The 20130-nt window shown below is 36.9% G+C and overlaps 1 protein-coding gene across 2 annotated transcripts in view; it reads left to right on the forward strand.

Moving 5' to 3' along the window:
- Window positions 1–3400, forward strand: part of SYNCRIP (synaptotagmin binding cytoplasmic RNA interacting protein) — a 31288-nt gene extending 27888 nt beyond the window's left edge. For both annotated transcript variants that reach the window (XM_059177145.1, XM_059177146.1), the window contains exon 12: window positions 1–3400. This exon is cut by the window's left edge. The gene's annotated coding sequence lies outside the window, so the exon portion shown is untranslated.
- Window positions 3401–20130: the final 16730 nt, after the last annotated feature.

Below are 20130 nucleotides of genomic sequence, written 5' to 3' on the forward strand. Positions count from 1 at the left end.
TAATTTTCTAAAGCACCTTGATGACAGTGAGTGTTCAGTGGTGAAGCATCCTCTATTGAATCACCCTCAAAATTTTTGCCAAGTCCTAAATTGATAGCTTAAAGTCAAAAGTGAAATTATAGTCTAATTAGGACTTGGTATAAAGAAATCCCTTTTCCCCTTCCCCAAAGGGATACTGCAGTTATATCACATACCCAATAGGCACCACGATGAAGATCAGAGCTTATTATACTTAATTAAGGTTTTATACACACCAGTTCCCCCAGTAAATGCAAATTTAACAAAATTAGACATGTCATATGTTCAAAATGCTCATGGCAAACAATCATTTTGCATTCCTGCAAATAAAATTGTTTTATACTGTAAGCTGGAGGCGAGTGTAACTTATTTTTGTAATAAAGTTTTTATTTTTTTTATGTGTCATTAATATAAATGTGTGTTAGTGTAGAAATATTCTGGTTTAAAAACTTAGAATTGCACACATTTCAGTATGTTTATTTGTACTTACATAATTTTAGAATAGTGGTTGCCAATAGCCTGTATGTTTCACATTAATTGGTTTTTTTATGTTACCTTAATAAACCATTTTAGTATGTTGTATGTCAGTTACTGGGATAGCTGGGACATAGAGTGTAATTTAAAATTTGTCAATAAGTATTCATTGGAATATATGTAAATGTGCCTTGCCGGTTATTGAAACTTACCTACAAAATGAGTATGGGGTGACAAAAATTAGTTCCTGGTGCTTAATGAAACTTTCTGCCACTGATTTTATATATTACCCCGTGCTTTTTTAAAAGTACATCTCTTTCAAATCTTAGTGTAAGTTTGAGGGCTACACAAACATTTACATTTCATTCTAACATATAATGAGTATAATAGGTTGTGGAAAGTGGGTAAACTAAATGTAGCCTTCAGTTAAATTGAATCTCAGTGTAATCTTTGGTGCTGGCGTTTCCCAGTTCCAAGGAGTTAAATGATCCCATCAGAGAGGTCATTGCCATGCCTATTGGCACTTTACTGTCATACCCTTTTTTAAGGGACACTGTCAAGGTGTTTAAGTTAATTCTCAGAATTATTTGTTGGGATTTTAGGACGGGTTTGTTTGACTTAAGTAAGAAATGCATTGTCAAAGTTGAAAGATGAACATTTTTGTGAGTTCACAAATGTGTTCTTGAAACATTAAAATATGGAGCTGTGGGTTTCCAAGATTATTTGGCATTCTTAGTTTGGGGATTTGGGAGGGAAAATGATGATATAAAGAAATTGTGAAGAATTGATGGGTAATGTAAACAGTGGTGATGAAATATATACACACTCAAGTGAAATTACTTGACAGTGTTCATTTGAATAACTTTGAATTCAAGCCATTATAATTTTAAAATTAAATATCATTTGCACTGTTCTGATAATGGGTGCAGTTTTTGAGCAATATAATCAGAGCTAAATATGCATGTAGTGATTAGTGATGTGAACAATTAAGTTCTGAGAAGAAATACTAACTGGTATTTTCAAACTTAAATTTCTGTAGTAAAAAATCAGCATCAAACTCTTATCAATAAGAGATCAAGGAAAACAGGCAATGCATATAAACATACTTTTGAATGTTGTGTGGCCTATAAAGCAATAATGCAATTTATATGGAATGTCATGGGATATGAGAAATGGAAATGCAAAAATAACTAATCCTTTAGTAAAAATGTCAACATGTTAAAAGGGGAATGTTAACTAATGTAGGTTATTGCTATTTGTGATTTGTTTATGGGTTCTTGGCTTTGACAGCTTCAAAGATGGACAGATGACAAGTTAAAAGAAATTTTGTATATATTGTCAAGGAATGGGTCTTAAATCCAAGAGTCAAGTCCCTTCCTTGGGGTGAAAAATGTATTCTTAAAGCATTCTGATTGTTAAACAAGGAACTTGAGTTACCTAAACAGACGCAAGATTTTGTTTCTGCAGACTACTTGGCAATCAAACGTGATCATCAGTTTAGTTAATCAGTTTTCAGAAAGTTGCTTTGTGAGAAAATTGTGTTATATATATTTTCCCAAACATGCTTTTTGTGGGAGATTTTCAGCCATTGCAGTTGAATCAGATACTAGAAATGAAGTGGGGGTTGAGCACAAAAAGAGCGGTTGCACACTCATGATGGTGGTTCTTGTAGCATCATGAGAAATTTATTAATTACTGCAAGTCTGATTTAATAGAATATAAACATTTTCCTCATGATAAAATAGGAACTTAATAGGAATGGATTGATGGGGTGATCTCGGGTATTTACTTGTATGTATTGGAAAGACTTAATATCAGGATGAACACATGCTAGATGGGCAAAATTGTCACACACAGGCCAGCTTTTTTTGACTGCTTAGCTGAAGTCACTTGACTAGAAAACAACAGAAGATCACCTTGTTATTATAGAGTAAGCCATGTCTCTATTCTAAGGGGAGAAAGTAAATGTGGAAGGACTTAATGCATTTAGGAGAGGGAGCTGCCCTTAGAGTAAATGGATGCTCAGATTCCTACAACTTTCCAGGAATACCCACCACGACCATTTTCTCCCCAGTGATGTATTCCATAAAATTTCTATCTGACCATAGGAATTCATTGGTGGGTATAAAATGAATGAATGAAAGACTTAAATAACTACATAAAATGAATAGACTTGTGAGGATGATGTTTTAAAGTGTAGCATTTACTCAGTGATACCACTCAATAGGGCATGCCACTACTTTTCTTAAAGATGCTAATTATAAACCAATGTTCAAAGACATTTTTAACTGTGGGCAAATTAATAGATGGACTTTTTGGTCTGTCACTTTTTTAAAAAGTACTTAAATGTAAGTTCTATTAGCACCACAGTCTGCCTTCAGTAATATACATAAAATATTTCTCAGGACCAGAAGCATTCAGTTGGAAAAAAACATCTTTTTTACAAATGCAAAACAGTATTATAACTAATGCTCTGGTCCAAGATTAGGTTTTTAATGATTTTAACAGTAGTCTGATAAACATTTAGAAGTCTGGCATTGAGAAACAAAAGCTTGTACCTGACTAGTACTTTTATTTAAAAGAAATATTAGTTCTCTTAGCTTATTTAAATTGTCTTTTACATTTATTTATCCATAGAATTTATATTTATTTCATTCCTTTCATCTCACTGAAAACAACTGTCTGCAGGCTCTTTGATTTGGATTAGATGTGTGAAGTACTGTCTTTTGCCAAAAACCTCAACTTATCTGTTCTTTTTAACGTAGTGGGTTTGTGCTTGTTTGGAGATCAGTTCAAAAAACTATCTGTACTATCTGTACTGCCTCTGATGTTAAGATTTTATGTATAGCATAAGGAAGCTAGCTCTGACTATATTTTCCTAAGAATAAAGACCTATTTTTGTAGCATGTCTTAGGATCTCCAGGAGTCCAAGAATTATTGTGGGTGTGCTCCATTTCATCGTTTTTCACTTAACAGCTTTTGAATAGACATTTGGAATCTTTAGAGCTCTTCACCTTTTGTGATTATCTATACATTCAAAGTGACTAGCCAATGGTAAAAAACAGATTCTCCAAGATCCCTAATTCAAGCACACGATGGGGAGTTGTAAACATATAGAGTTGGTCTTCACTTAATTTTAATTGGTGGAAATAATCTGTGGTCACACACATGCCAGTGGATGAAGAATTTAATGGTAATTTGGTTCTTTCCTGGGAACACACTCTACCATGCAATGTTCTTCCATTCCCTATCACAGTCCTTCTCTGAAGGTTTGGAAATGATTGAGATTGCAAGTAATTCGGGAGAGTGGAGTGAACAAACGGATCTGTTTTAATAATAAAACGTTGAACATTTAGAGGACTGGCAATGAGGTTAGGTGGGTGAACTCAGCTTAAAAATGGGTTCCAGTAAACTAAGTTGGCAAATCATCAAAGAATGGGGAACTTGTCTAAGGAGTTTGGCTCATAGCCCTAAGAGTTTCTTGGCAGGTGGAGGGGCAGGTGGTAGTTATTTTGGCTGCTTCAGTCAGACAAAAATCCCTTTACAAGGTCACTTAGTGCAGAATTTAGTTTGTATTATACTTGGGATAACCAAAATTTATACTATTTATGAAAAGTTTTTGTCTTTTCAGTGCAGTCATGGAAGTTTTATACCTGCAAGATTCTGGGTCACCTCTAGGGTGTTTTGAAAACCATTTATGTTGCTTGTCTCCCTTTGCAGAGACCAAACTACCACTTGGTTGAAATAAGACTGCTGAATAAGACTGAGTAAGGGAGGAATCATGAACTGTTTGGGAGTTTAGTATCTTCACATGTTAGTTTCCTGGAATGTGTTTCTGACACAACCAGTAAACTTAATAGAAACAAGGTTATTTTAGAATAATTTTCACAGGTTTCAGTGAATACCTGATTTCTCGCTTTGTCTATAAAGTGGTTTAAAACAAGTTCTAATCTGAGAGGAGTTAAAAAGCCTGTTATCTAATGTTCATGAAGTGTCCTTTCTTTTTAGGCTTTCAGTTTGTATTCTGAAAAGATTATATGTTGAACTATTGTTTTGGAGACAGTTTTAGGATATCTAAGGGAATTGGTATCTTCTGTCATTTATGAACTACATCCAATTTTATTTCATGGTTAAAGCTTGTAGACAAGCTATTACCACAGATGAAAGAAAACAGGGCTTGTTCATAATATAAAATCTGTAGAACAATGTAGATTTCATAATCTGGTCTTCTAAGTGTAGAAGCCTACAACATACCAGGAGAATTCTAACATTACATCTGATGTGTCTCTTAATTCAGATGAAGTGAAGGAAATTTGAATAATTACGGCATTTGTATAATCTGCTTGCTGTTGCATATAGGTGTCCCAGTTTTTTCCTGTGGGAATTAGGAAATGTCGGTACTGCGTCATTTGAACACAAAATTGATAAAAACAAGTAGGTTCCATACGCAACGTGGGGCTTGAACTCAGGGCCCTGAGATTAAGGGTCAGATGCTCTGCTGACTGAGCCAGATGGGTGCCCTTATTTATTATGTCAATGAGGAAAGAAACCCTTAATGACTTTGTTTTTAAGGAGTGTATCTTTAATATGTTAGTATTTATGTTACTTCAACTGGAAGGCTCAAATTGGGCTTCTACATTTGCTTTAACTTACGAAACATGTCATGAAAAATTATAAAAGCATATATTCTAATTGTCTTGGTATACTCAGTATTTGGAATGAGTGGAAAACCAAAAGTAATGAGCAGTATGTCAAAGGCCATCTGTAAAAATTGGTAGAATACACTTTTAATTCTTTGCAGCCACATGCAGATATATACAGTTTTGGTTGGCAAAATTTAATAATCTCCTTTGCTTTTTTCCTGAAATAGTAAAAATCCACATGAATTTGTACACATTGAATTCTTAAGAATCCTTGAGCATTAAGGACCAGTACATTTTCCTTTATGAACCCTGCTTAACTTCAGATTCATTTATAAATAGAATTAAGATATAAAAAAGCTTTTCTAAAACTGTATCATAAATTTTAGTTGCTTTCTTGGTTTCCATCGTTTAGCAGGTAGGATCAGCCATAGTTAGGACCCCAGCAGAAGATACTGTAGTTACTTCAGTTTATTTTTGCCTAGTGTCTATCAGTCGATTTAAATTACTACTCAGTTTCTTCTCTGTGGTTTCTTTTGCCCCTTAGAAGCTCCTTCAGGGCAGAAAAATCTGAACTAACGGTATTAGGCATTTAGAAATACTCAAATATTTTTCAGTTTGGTGGGAAGTTAAGTTTATTTGCTGAATTAGGCTTAATTGTGGCTTGCTAATTTGAAAAAGGAATAAAGATTTCAAGCTTCTGAATATACAACAGAACGCTTTTTCAAATGAGCATGTAATGTTAGGGACCTCTGGGTGGCTTGGCTCAGGTCATGATCCCCGTGGTCCTGCGCTGAGTCCTGCTCTCGCTCTGCCTGCTGCTCTGAAAATTTTTTTAAAAATGAGCATGTAATGGTAATGTCTTAAGTAAACTAAGTTCATGAAGATTCCCATTTAAATTCTACATCTGACATTTTTTTAGAAAATCAAAATTGGAAGTTAAGAGAACAGTTGGTTTTGTGATATATATATAAATCACTTTTGGGAAAGCCTGGATGGCATAGTCTGGCATTTGTCTATGGTTCAGGTGATCCCAGGATCCTCGGATCAAGCCCCATATCAGGCTCCCTGCTTAGTGGGGAGCCTGCTTCTCCCTTCCTCTGCCTGCTGCTTCCTCCTGCTTGTGATCTCTCTCTCTCATCAAATAAATAAAATATATATTTTTTTAAAGTTAAAAAAATACTGTAGTTATAACCCAGCTCAGCAGTTTTCCTTTATGCTGATGGTTGGCTAAATTCTAAGTTGCTGATTGAAACAGCATCCAACTACAATCCTCTTTATAAGGTTGGTGTACTTCAAGATTGAATTCTTGTTTTGCTGGTTTAGTGTAGTGTAGTTTTGTTTCTGTTTTAAGATTTTGTTTGTCAGAGAGAGTGAGCGTGGGGGTGGGGAATGATGGGAGAGTGAGAAGCACAATCTCCTGCTGAGCAGGGAGGCTGGTGGGCAGGGCTTGATCCCAGGACCCTGAGACTACCACCTGAGCCAAAGGCAACCAACCACTTAACCAAATGAGCCACCCAGGCATCCCTGGTTTTAAGTCTACAAAATATGTGTCAGCTTTTTATGCAGAGAGGATAAGTGATGATACCTGAGAAAAGCATGAAGGCTAGGTACTTAGAAAGTCATGTTTCAAATTCTTGAAAAAAGATTTCTCATCCTTAACTGTGTTCTAAAATAACTTTGAGCCATGGTTCCATCTGTATGGATAGGTGTATTTACCTTTCATTTGGTAGGTTGTTAAATCGCTTGAAAGGACTGGGTGGCTCAGTGGATTAAAGCCTCTGCCTTCAGCTCAGCTCATAACCCCAGGGTCCTGGGATCGCATCTGCTCAGCAGGGATCCTGCTTCCTCTCTCTCTGCCTGCCTCTGCCTAGTTGTGATCTCTGTCAAATAAATAAATAAAATCTTAGAAAAAAGAGAGGATTTGAATTTAAGGTATCTCACAATGATATATCTATAACTGCTAGTTTGAGTAGTGGAGAAAGGTGTTATTTATATTTATGCTTAGTTGATATTTTAGCTTGAATAATAAAGCCATATACTTGGAGAACAGGAGATACAGGACCCAATGTGAAGTAGCACAGAAAGTCTACATTTCTGTTTATATTCTATCCGATTTACAGAGAGAACTTTAATTTTAAAATGGTTACTGTTTACATGTATCTTGATTACTAAATTTAAGCAGTATTTACCTCTTGCAAGTTTAGCTTACACTAGTTCTGTTCTCTTTTCGCTGAACTCTTAAATTCTTTTGATTACCTTTATTACTCAAACTTCAAACAAAGGATCATTAAACCTATACATACATCAACTTTAATATCTGTTTGCTCCTCTCTATTTAAGGAAGCAGCACACTCGTTACTTCTTTTCCTTTATCTCCCAATTCCCATTGTCTTGTCTGTTGTCAGGTTTATGACATTTTATAACCGATTATCTTATTTTGCCTCTAGACTGAATATAGATAAAATTAGCATTTGTAATGGATAATTTATTTAGATTCACAGGCAGTACTTTTTTTTTTTGACAAATCCTGCATCCTTCAGAAAGCAAAATCCTAAGAGATAAAATGAATTCTTTTAATGATCCTTTGTTTAGGTTCATGCTATTGCTAAAACAATGAGCCATGACTTTAAAAAAATTTTTTATTTTTAACACTTTATTTGTCAGAGAGAGAGCGTGCACACAAGCAGTGGGAGCGGCAGGCAGAGGGGAGAGAAGCTGGCTCCTGGCTGAAAAAAGGAGCTCGATGCAGGATTCAATCCCAGAACCCTGGGATCACAAACTGAACCAAAGGCAGCTGCGTAACTGACTGAGGGACCCAGACATCCCATGACCTTAATTTTTTATTGAGTTTGTAATTGCCTCTCTCTTTGCTAAGCTCTTTTGGTTATTTAGCCATATTTAATGGTGTATATTTCTGTTTGTGAACTATCATACTAGGATTCCTTTTTCCATTTCATTGCTGGGTTCCACTGTTCATAGGTTCCATAGTTTACGCTTAGATTCCCTTTTGTTCTCGCTGCAATATGTGTTCTTTGGTAATATTGGCAGAAAAGGTACATGAACTGTAAACAGTTTTTGTGTACTGGGAAGTGTTTCACCCTAGCTGTTGATTGATAGTTTGGACATAGAATTCTAGCTGCAGTATCCTCCATCAGAACTTTGCAGGTATCACTCCTTTAAGTTGACTGAATGCAGTTCTTACTTTGTAGGTAATCTTTTTTTCTTACGCATTCAGATTTTTTGTTGTTGTTGTTACTTGGTTTTCTAAAGTTTTATGAGACTGCATAGGTTTTCATTTGTTTTTTTTTAACTTGAAATCTTAAGGGTTTCTTAGTTGCTGAGAATTTTGCTTTCCAATTTTTTCAGCTTTTCTGCTTGCTTTTTGGAGCTTGGATTGGAAGAATTGGACTGAATTGATTGTTTTATGTTTAAACTACTTTCTTCATTTATCACAAGCTTTTTAACACTTTATAGAAAATGTTACCACCACCCCCCTTCAGAACACATACTGTCTTGGGGTGCTTGGGTGGCTCAGTTGGTTAGGCATTTGCCTTGGGCACGGGTCACGATCCTGGAGTTCTTGGATGGAGTCCTGCATCGGTGTCCCTGCTGGGCAGGGAGTCAGCCTCTCCCCCTTCTTCTCCCTCTGTCCCTCCCCCTGTTCCTTCTCTTTCTCTCTCAAATAAATACATAAAATCTTTTAAAAAATTGTCTTTAAATTTCAGCAATAGAGCAATCTGTTCTTATTTTACATATAGACTATCTTGGTCATTCTGAAGATGTTTTTAAAAAGTTACAGGATGTGTTGAAATACTAATTCACTTCGGTTATTTACTTTTTCTGCCTCTAATTTTTTTCAAGTGTTTCATGATTCTTCCTTCATATTTATGAAAGAAGGATTTGATAAAAGTGTCTGGTGTTACAGATGGCTAACTTTAAGTTTTGTGTGTGTGAGAACATCATAAGGACTAACAGGCTTTATTTTAGCTTTCTTGGGAGCAGGAAGACAGGCAGGGTATTGCCAATGCCTGAAAGAAGAGTGCCTGATTGCAGGAGTCTTAACTCCTCCCAGGCAGGTTATTTGCTTGGGGAGGGGAATAGATCCTGAAAGCAGCCTCACAACCCTCAGTCACCACCTACTTTTCTTCCCCTTTCACTTGGAAACTAGAGGCCTTGCCTTTTTCTTCCCATTCATCTCCCATGAAAAATGGCTCCTACTTCTTATAGCCTTGTAAGTGAAAAATTAATAGAAGTCTCATTTTTTTCTACCTAAATTGTACAACTTAGTATAAGAAGTGCTGCTTTTAAATGGAACTTGGTAGTAAAATACAGTATGTGTACATTGTCTTGAATTTATTAGAAGAAACCATCTTTATCTGTATTACCACATTCATGCTAATGGCTCATTTAAAATAGTCTAGGAAAAGTTTGAATAAGTCTTACTGGAAAAGAGAACAGCACCTAGCATGCTAAAAGGGTACATAGAAGACATTTTGTGACTTAAAGATGCAAATTTAGTGACATTCTTGAGTGGGCAAATTTTGAAGGCCTTTGGGAATAGTAAAATAGGGTTTGTTTTAGCATATAATTTCTGAACATTTAAAAAGAGACCATTAAGCAGTATTTTGTTTTTCCATTTATATTTAACACAGCTACTACATTTGTGTATGCTGTTTTACCTGGTAATGACTACATTCCTTATTTTGGGAGAGAGATCTCAAACCTACCTTTTCAGACTTCATGGGAGTCTGTGTTAATTTACTTGTGGAAGGTATTAATGCTTTTGTCATATGCTATGCTGATTAGAGAGTCTACATCCTTTAAACTTTTTCCACATAAAGGCAATTCAGACATCTTAGATCATTTTGGGTCTTCTTAAGGACTGCTTCCAGGTATTAAAACACTATATCTTAGGATATTAAATATTAATTAGCTGATAGCTGATATCATGGGAGAAACTGACTTTTGAGGGTTTGGGTACCAAAAATGTTAGCTAACTTTAATGGCATTAGTAGTATCTTGACATACATCCACATACCTCAGGAAACTAAAGAGGAAAATAAAGCTTATTAGCTCTAGTATACCTAGACCCATTCAGTAAAATTGGACTTAAAGCTTGCTAATCTCTTGTATTTATATGGCTTCCCCATTCTAATAAGCTTGATGCTAGTGTGTGTGTATTACAAAAATACAGGTTGCTCAACCAAATTACTGTGTGCACATTAATATAGTCACAATTTCAATGATTTGGATACTTCTTTTAATTCCCAATAGTTCTAGGTGAAAAAAAATAAAAATATTTCTTCCCAATCATTGAGGCCTATAATGAGGGTACTGTGTACAAACACAATGTAACCTCTTTGGTCCTGGGTAAAAGAGATTATATTAAATTCTAATATTTTTCCAGCTCGCAGCATTCTATAAAGTACAGCTTTTGGTTTGGATAACATTCTACCTAGAGGATTTTTTAATCCCTTTCATTCATACTTCTGTGAAGGCTTAGTTTCACAAAATAGGAAATGTTACATTAAAAGACTTCATTCATACTTTAATCAACAGGTAATACCTTACATGTATGAACATTTTCTGGAGTATTTTTGTGATCCTTACTGTTGGAGGGGGAGAGAGGAGGATGCTTTATTTCTCTTAGAGGGGGAAACATTAAACTCTATATTCTGAGGAAGAAAACTGTATCAAGCCCTATATCGTTCACAGAGCATTATTCATGTTATCCCCAAATTCCCTGTATTACTGTGTTAATATTACACTAGTATGGAGGCAGCCTGAATCATGTAGATGTGAACTAATATTTGAGCAACATGGATCGCCTTCTGTGGTAGAAACAATGTTTTTTAATCTTTAGAATTAGTGTTCATTTATCTCAAGTCTCTTAGTTCTGTAGTTCTAGGCAAAACACATTTGGTGTAATGCTAATATAAATATAATATAATAATAAATAATAATATATATAAATATAAATGAATCTGTTCAGGAAATAAAAGGCCATATAAGTGCTAAACCAACCCTCCAAATTTGCTTTATTGCTAAAAGCTCAAATGTTTTCTAAAAATTGTAAGGCCAGCATATAATCCAAAATAGCATAAGGGTTCACCTAAGCACCAGCATATACCCTCCCCCACCCTCCTTTCCCTAGTCTTTGGGTAGAAACCCTGCATTTTCCATTTTTAGGATAATGCATTTTATTGCACCTTTTTCTGTGTAGCTTGGTATTGGAATGCTGTCTTTTTAGGTTGATTTTTCTCTCCCCTCTATGTTAAAGAGCTGTTAAAAGGATACCAGTAGCTTGATAGGAAAATTATCTTTTTCAAAAGCTTTGACCTTTAAGTTATTTGTTACATTGAATTCTTGGAAAGTTTTTTGTTTTATTTTGGTACTTTGCTGGTTCTCTAATCTTTGATCATGTCATACTTACCTGTCCTTATCCCCCCCCCCCTTTTGTTTTTTTAAGATTTTTTATTTATTTGACAGAGATCACAAGTAGGCAGAGAGAGAGGTGGAGGCAGGCTCTCTGCTGAGCAGAGAGCCTGACGCAGGGCTTGATCCCAGGACCCTGGGATCCCGGGATCATGACCTGAGCTGAAGGCAGAGGCTTAACCCACTGAGCCACCCACGCGCCCCTCCCTTTTTTTTTTCATCTGTACTTGTCGCCTTGATCTCATCTACATTCACAGCTTCATATCACATCTGTGTGGACTCCTGTTGTACTATCCAGACTTGATTATTCTCTGTTATGTGCAGGTCTTCATTTTAGCTATTTGTTGTACACAGAGTCCTCTGCTGTCAGTGACTATGTCCTGTTAATTTCTCTTTTCACATCCAGCTGCATTGATTGTATACTATTGTTTATCATTACTGAATAGGCCTGAAATGTCCTCTCTCACCAAGTCCTAACCTACACTCTAAAAAGTTCAGGTGTGACTAACTTCATACTTATTTTAAATGAGAATCTTAAATGGTTCTTAAAGACCACATTGACAAGTGGCACATTTAATTATAATGGTTTGCCACATCTGTATTTAGAGTCTACAGCAGCATTGTCCAATAGAAACAAGATATAAACCCCGTACGTAATTTAAGATTTTGCAGTTTGGCTCCAGTTCAACCTTCCATCCTTACCTTTCATTCATATATACATATATTTATACATTCATATATCTGTAAACTGCTTGCCTTGTCTATCTTTGGCTCACTTTTCATTCTACACTCCCAAGCCAGCCCTCAAACAAAACTTCACTCCAGCCAAAATAGTAAAAGTCTAATTGCTGTAGGTAGTTTAAAACTATCAACAAAATATCTCTCAGGAATATACACAGTAAGGAGAACATCAAGATAAAGCTTCTGCCTTTGCCTTTCTGGAGTTGAAATAGGGCTACTAGGTAATTTGTCTTCCTTGTGCTATGGGTTTATTGTAACATGGTTATAGGAGTCAAAAACCAAAATTGACCAACCTCTGCTTACGTAATTTTAGGGGCAAAACCATGGTTTTAAAACATCTGGCCACATTTGGAAATCGGATGTTTTGGGGCATCTGAGTGGCACAGTGGGTTGAGCGACTCTTGGTTTTGGCTCAGTTTGGGGTCATGGAATCGAGCTCTGTGTCAGGGTCTGTGCTCAGTGGGGAGTCTGCTTGAATTTCTCTCCCTCTGCTCCTCCTCACCACCCCCCTCTCAGTCACACTCTCAAATAAATATTTTAAAGAAGTCTGATGTTTCGGGGCACCTGGCTGGCTCAGTGGGTTAGAGCCTCTGCCTTTGGTGCAGGTTATGATCCCAGGGTGCTGGGATCGAGTCCCACATCAGGCTCTTAGCTCAGCGGGGGGCCTGCTTCCTTCTCTCTTTCTCTGCCTGCCTCTCTGCCTACTTGTGATCTCTGTCAAATAAATAAAATATTTTTTAAAAAAAAATCAAAAGTGTGATGTTTCAATGCTTTGTAATTACAAGAAGAATACTATCTTATAAATTATATTCATTATTGCTGGTATTCTTCAAATTCATTGTTAACTATGTATTAATTGCGATTTCCCGTCCTCCACCGTGATCAATAACAGTTTAATATGCTGCTTTATAACGGGAAAAAACAAAGTCATGAAATTTGACAGGGCTGAATATGTTAACAGGATTAAACCAATTTAAGAATAATGCACAATGTGCTATCAATCTTTGAAAGCTCAAGACATGAAAAGAATTACTTATATTTAAATAGGAGTATTTCCTAGAGATTTCTTCTTAGCCCCCCAAAATAAAGTAAGCTAATCTATTTTATTTTTTTGACTGGAAATAGAATAGAATTGCTCTCTGAACATATGGGACCGAGTTCTTAATTACAATGAATAAATAAGGCTATGTCTCAGACTTCACAAAGTTGAATAGTATATGCATATGATTTTCTGATAGTGTTTAAAATTCAAATTGTTTTATTAAAGTCCTGTTTATGTGAAACCTGTAAGTTTAAAGAAACCTAAATTTAAATGGTAACTGCCTTGGAATATATAGGGCTATTTTCCAATAAAATTTTTTTTTAAAGATTTTATTTATTTGACAGGCAGAGATCATAAGTAGGCAGAGAGGCGGGTGGGGGTTGGGGGAGGAAGCAGGCTCCCCACTGAGTAGAGAGCCCGATGCAGGGCTCGATCCCAGGACCCTGGGATCATGACCTGAGCTGAAGGCAGAGGCTTTAACCCACTGAGCCACCCAGGTGCCCCTCCAATAAAAATTTTAAAATAACTTCCAAATTACCCTTTCTACTTGGATATACTGTATTGAGTTTCTTTTCTTTTCTTTTTTTAAAAATTTTATTTATTTGACAGAACACAAGCAGGGTGAGCAGCAGGCAGAGGGAAAGGGAGAAGCGGGCTCCCCGCTGAGCAAGGAGCCTGATGTCTCAGGACCCTGGGATCATGACTTGAGCTGAAGACAGATGCTTAACCAACTGAACCACCCAGGTGCCCCTGTGTCATTTCTCTTTTCTTTTTCTCCTTCCTTCCTTCTTTCCTTCCTGGAAAGAACATTTTAAGTAATCTGTGCCCAACGTGGGGCTCAAACTTAATTCTGAGATCAGGAGTTGCATGCTCTATTGTCTGAACCAGCCAGGTACCCCAAGTTTATTTTTTTAGAGCTAGTATCAGGTTACTAAAATAGGAAAGGCTTTTTTTTTTTTTTTTTTTAAAGGAATATAAAAATTGACTTTTAATTCTTTGGTAGCAACCTTCCTAGATTTAGAAATGAAGTATCAATATTACTGATTCTCACAATTCTGGACCAAGGCTAGTTGTATGGGAGTTGATAGGTACCATATGAAAATGCTTATGTTTCTGTATTTTAGTGAATAGCCTACCTAACGGTAAGGGAGGGATAGCAAAGCCTTTCCAAAATGCTTTCAGAAGTTATTGAAGTCAGTTGAAAGCTATATTTAAACACCTGAACACAGCATTTTTCTTTTTATGAAAGGAAACCGGTGTCTCTATAAGTTAACACGAGACATAAGGTGGAATGTTTTACTTATTTAAAGGGTAAGTTTAAAAGTAGACAAGGAAAACATTGGCTGTCTTATCCAATATAATGAGAGTGTTGGAATTATCGAGTGCCTTTTCCAGTCTTTAATATTTATCAACAGGCAGGTGAGTATATTTTCAGTTTGTAATTAGCTGTGAGTTGACATTTTCAAGTTATGACCAACTACCTAGTTCCATGAAAGTGAGGTTTGAGAGGATGGTTATTCCATTGTGTCTTAGAAATAAGATGACAAACATTAAATGCTTTAATTTTCTGGTGCTAAGCTGTAGTGAGACTTCCCAGAAATCTATAGTCAAAACAGCTCTTTTACCTGGAGAGGATCTATTTGAGCCACTGATTCTATAAAGTTGTAGTCCTTCATATCTTCCCATTGGAAGTTTTACTTTGTGGCCACACAGAAAAGTGGTGGTTAAATATGAAAGTAATAGCACGAGTGTACAAGCAGGGGAAGCAGCAGGGAGCTCCCCAAGGAGTAAGGAGTCCAATGCGGGATCCCGAGGGACTCCTTCCCAGGACCCTGGGATCATGACCTGAGTTGAAGGCAGACGCTTAACCAACTCAGCCACCCAGGCTTCCCTGCATTTTTAACTTTTCAAACTCCCACCCATAAAAATCCCTTAGTGCTCTTCCTTGAATTAATCTACATTGTAGTTCCTTTTGTGAAAACCAAGGAAAGGAACCTTTCTTAAAGAAGGCAGTTTTAGCGGCTCCTTTAAAATGTTATATGCAGAGGTTGATACATAGGATTAGATTGTGGGGGTGGGAGGGAAGAGGACATTATGAAATGTAAAGTTAAGACTGGGGCACCTCGGGGCGCCTGGGTGGCTCAGTGGGTTAAGCCGCTGCCTTCGGCTCAGGTCATGATCTCGGAGTCCTGGGATCGAGTCCCGCATCGGGCTCTCTGCTCAGCAGAGAGCCTGCTTCCCTCTCTCTCTCTGCCTGCCTCTCCCGTCTACTTGTGATTTCTCTCTGTCAAATAAATAAATAAAATCTTTAAAAAAAAAAAAAAAAAGACTGGGGCACCTGGGGGCACTTGGGTGGCTCAGTGGGTTAAAGCCTCTGCCTTCTGCTCAGGTCATGATCCCAGGGTCCTGGGATTGAGCCCCACATTGGGCTCTCTGCTCAGCTGGGATTCTGCTTCCTCCTCTCTCTCTCTGCCTGCCTCTCTGCCTACTTGTGATCTCAATCTCTCTGTCAAATAAATAAAGTCTTTAAAAAAAAAAAAGAAAAAAGACTGGGGTGCCTGGATGGCAGTTGGTTAAGTGTCTGACTCTTGGTTTTGGCTTAGGTCATAATCTCGGGGTCATGAGATTGAGGCCCATGTTGGGCTCCATGCTCAGTGTAGTTAGTCTGCTTGAGATTCTCTTCCCTCTCTGTCCCTCCCACTCATGCTCACTTTCTCTCACTCTAAAATAAATAAAACTTAAAAAAAAAAGACTAAAAATAACCTTATGAATGCCACACAAGTAAAATATGAACCTTGATGCTTTGGGACACTGAGGGGAAAATGGGTTTGGGAATGCCAATCCTGTTCGAGGAGAGCACATTCTAAATTATAGGAGTCATCTGGGAGGGATAGACTGAAATGGGTCCTAGGGGTAATATGTATGTATTCATCTATCCTTTTCCTGATCCACTTATGCCATGCAGGTCATGGCTCTCAACAGTTAAGATTTAGTGTATATTCTGGGTCATCAGAGTTAAGTAGTCCCAATTACTGTGATTCAGGTATTCAACACCATCTTTTCAAACTCCTGTACCAATAGAAGCAATTTGTGCAGTTTGCTGGTGGGGTTGGGAGAATCAGTTTTAATTAGAAGCATTTTAAATACTTAACATTGCCTACTGCTGCGTGACTTGTGAAAATGAAGTTAAAGCAAAGAGATAAATCCTAGTCTTTGCTTAAATTGTCCCAGATCCCACTAGTTGACAATTTCTCTTTCCCATCTTTTGTCATTTAAAAAAAAATATACTACAGCCTTTATATATAAACATGACTTGTATTATACATTTTCATGTGTCACATGTCTCCCCTAGATTGTACGCCTTTGGAGGTCAGAAAAATGCATCTAAATCATTGTATCTGCCATCACATCCAGTACAGTGCCTTATATTTATTTGCTAATTCAATAAATATTCATTAAAATAATGGAGCTTTTATTGGGTTGAAGTATGTTTTAGCCTTTTAGATGAATGCATTATCAACTGTTTTTCATTTTTTTTTATAGTTTGAAAATGTATCCCAACATACACAAGTAATTATGCCATTTATCTAAAATTTACACACTTGGGGCACCTGGGTGGCTCAGCGGGTTAAAGCCTCTGCCTTCGGTTCAGGTCATGATCCCAGGATCCTGGGATCGAGCCCCGCATCGGGCTCTCTGCTCAGCAGGAAGCCTGCTTCCTCCTCTCTCTCTGCCTGCCTCTCTGCCTACTTGTGATCTCTCGCTCTCTCTGTGTCAAATAAATAAATAAATAATCTTTAAAAAAAAAAAAAAAATAAAATAAAATAAAATTTACACACTTAATTGTACTGGCTCTCCACAGCTAACTGGAGCAACACTGTCCAGTAGAAATATAATGTAAACCACTTGTGTAATTTAAAAATTACATCAATAGTAAAATTACATTAATGGAGCCACATTATAGAAATATGAAGTGAGATTAATATTTTTTAGCTCATTATTTTGAAAAATCATTTTTAATTGTTTTAAAAATTGAGACAATTTATATTCTATTTTCATGTCAAGTCTGATGTGTATTTTATATTTACAGCACATGTCTATTCAAACTAACCACATTCTAAATGCTCAGTAGCCTGATAATAGTCAGGGGCTACTGTATTGGACAGTGTAGGTCTAGAACTTTAAGGGCAGGCAGTGAACCTCTTTGTACCTATCTCTTACTAGCTATCAGCTGTGATCTCAGGTCACTGTCATTTTAGGTTATTATCCAAATAAAGGTAATTGGTTTGGCTGCTTTTACCACATTCTTAGATTCATACAATAATATAAGGAAATTGTTTTATTAAGCATTATATAAAGACATTTAATAGGCAATTTCCACCCAATTTAATCTCTAAAACTTCTGAAGAGACATCTCTGTTTTAGACTTGAGGATGCAGGGGTTGAGGTAGATCAAGTTAACTTTGCTCAGTGAAATACTGCCAGTAGAGGTGGAGCTGGTTTCAGAATAAGGATTGATTGTGGATATCCCATATCCTTGCTTGAAGTTCAAAAATTTTAATACAAGTTTGTAAAAACAAACAAACAAAAAGCTCTGTGTATGTGTTAAAGTGGATACTAGACCACAACATTAAAGAGAAAACATCTAGTAAAGTATAACATTATTTTATTTGATGAGGTCTATATCAACAGTAAGTTTTTTTTCTTGCTTTAGGTGTGGATTTTAAATGGCTTTTTATAGCAAAGATTTATTTTTGTTTTTCCCATTTCTAATAATAATAATACGAAAATTTAAATTATTCAGCCTCTACTAAGAAACTCATATGGGAAAAAGTCCAAGTTGGATGTTCTAAAGATGTCTAATTTGAACAGGCAACATTTTCTTTAAAGATTTTATTTATTGGGGCGCCTGGGTGGCTCAGTGGGTTAAGGCCTCTGCCTTCGGCTCAGGTCATAATCTCAGGGTCCTGGAATTGAGTCCTGCATTGGGCTCTCTGCTTAGGAGGGAGCCTGCTTCCCCTCTCCCCCCGCCCCACCTGGCTCTCTGCCTACTTGTGAGCTCTGTCAAATAAACACACAAAATCTTAAAAAAAATTTTAAAAGATTTTATTTATTTCAGAGAGAAAGAGAGACCACGTGAGCAGGATGCGGGTTGGGGGGAAGGGCAGAGGGAGAGGGAGAAGCAGGCTCCCTGCTGAGCAGGGAGATTGACAACATGGGCTTGATCCCAGGACCCTGGGACCATGACTCAAGCCAAAGGCAGATGCCCAACCAAGCAAACCACCCAGGCACCCCTGAACAGGAAACATTTTATCTTTGAAATGTATTGGTTCTCAATGCAAAGCTGAACAGCAATTTCAGAACAAGCCTTTAGGAAAATAAAATGTTTATAAAAAGAATTGGCAATATAACTTCATTTAATAATTTAATAAAATTTAATAAAGTAACTTGCCATAGTATTACTGAAGTACATAGTGTGGGTCTTTGATACATGTAGATTAATTCAACATACACCTGTTATAGTGTACCCTAGAATGTTCATATAAACATAAATTAATTCAAAGACAATTTTAAAAAGGCTGCTAAAGTGAAATGAATATACAAAGTGTTTGTGTACCTTAAAACATTAAAAAAGGCAGTACGTTTTCCAGTGATGTTACATAGTATTTTAAATGGTTTAATCAGAAATGGTACAGCAGGAGTATATTTGTGATGTTAGTTTAGACAGTACCTAATGATGAGGACCAGTGAAATGTTATATACCACCCTGGAATTATTAAACCATTCTAGGAAGAAATTTGACAGTATTATGTTCTTTTTTTTTTTTTTAAGATTGTATTTATTTGAGAGAGAGAGAGAGAGAGAGAGAGCAGAGGGGGAGAGAGAAGCAAACTCCAGGCTGAGCAGAGCGCCAGAGGTGGGGCTCCATCAGAGGACCCTGGGATCATGACCTGAACCAAAGGCAGATACTTAAGTGACTAAGACACGCAGGCGCCCCATTATGTATCATGTTCTTACCCTTTGATCAAGCAACTGTACTGATGTTGATCCTAAAAAAATAGAGATGTGTATAAATTTATGAAACAAAATGGTAATCATAATGTCAATGAGATTAAATAGCACTAATAGACTAAAGATGGCACATTCTTTTTTTTTTTTAAGGTTTTATTTATTTATTTGACAGAGATCACAAGTAGGCAGAAAGGCATGCAGAGAGAGGAGAAGGGAAGCAGACTCCCTGCTGAGCAGAGAACCCAATGCAGGGCTCCAGCCCAGGATCCTGGGATCATGACCTGAGCAGAAGGCAGAGGCTTTAACCCACTGAGCCACCCAGGCGCCCCTAAAGATGGCACATTCTTTTTTTTTTTTTAAGATATTATTTATTTCTTTGGCAGAGACAGATCACAAGTAGGCAGAGGCAGCCAAGAGCCTGAGATCATGACCCCAGGTGAAGGCAGAGGCTTTTTTTTTTTTTTTTTTTTAATTTATTTATTTGACAGAGAGATCACAAGTAGGCAGAGAGGGAAAGGAGGAAGCAGGCTCCCCGCCGAGCAGAGAGCCCGATGTGGGACTCGATCCCAGGACCCTGGGATCACGACCCGAGCCGAAGGCAGAGGCTTTAATCCACTGAGCCACCCAGGCGCCCCAAGATGGCACATGCTTAAGGAAAATAATGCATCATTAAAGATTATCTGTGTATTCATAATAACATGGGCAAATATTCATGAAATCGAACATGCACCATATATATATGGTGAATGTTCAAGATACACACAC

The sequence above is a fragment of the Mustela lutreola genome, chromosome 6 (genome assembly GCF_030435805.1).
Source record: "Mustela lutreola isolate mMusLut2 chromosome 6, mMusLut2.pri, whole genome shotgun sequence".
Taxonomy (NCBI): domain Eukaryota; kingdom Metazoa; phylum Chordata; class Mammalia; order Carnivora; family Mustelidae; genus Mustela; species Mustela lutreola.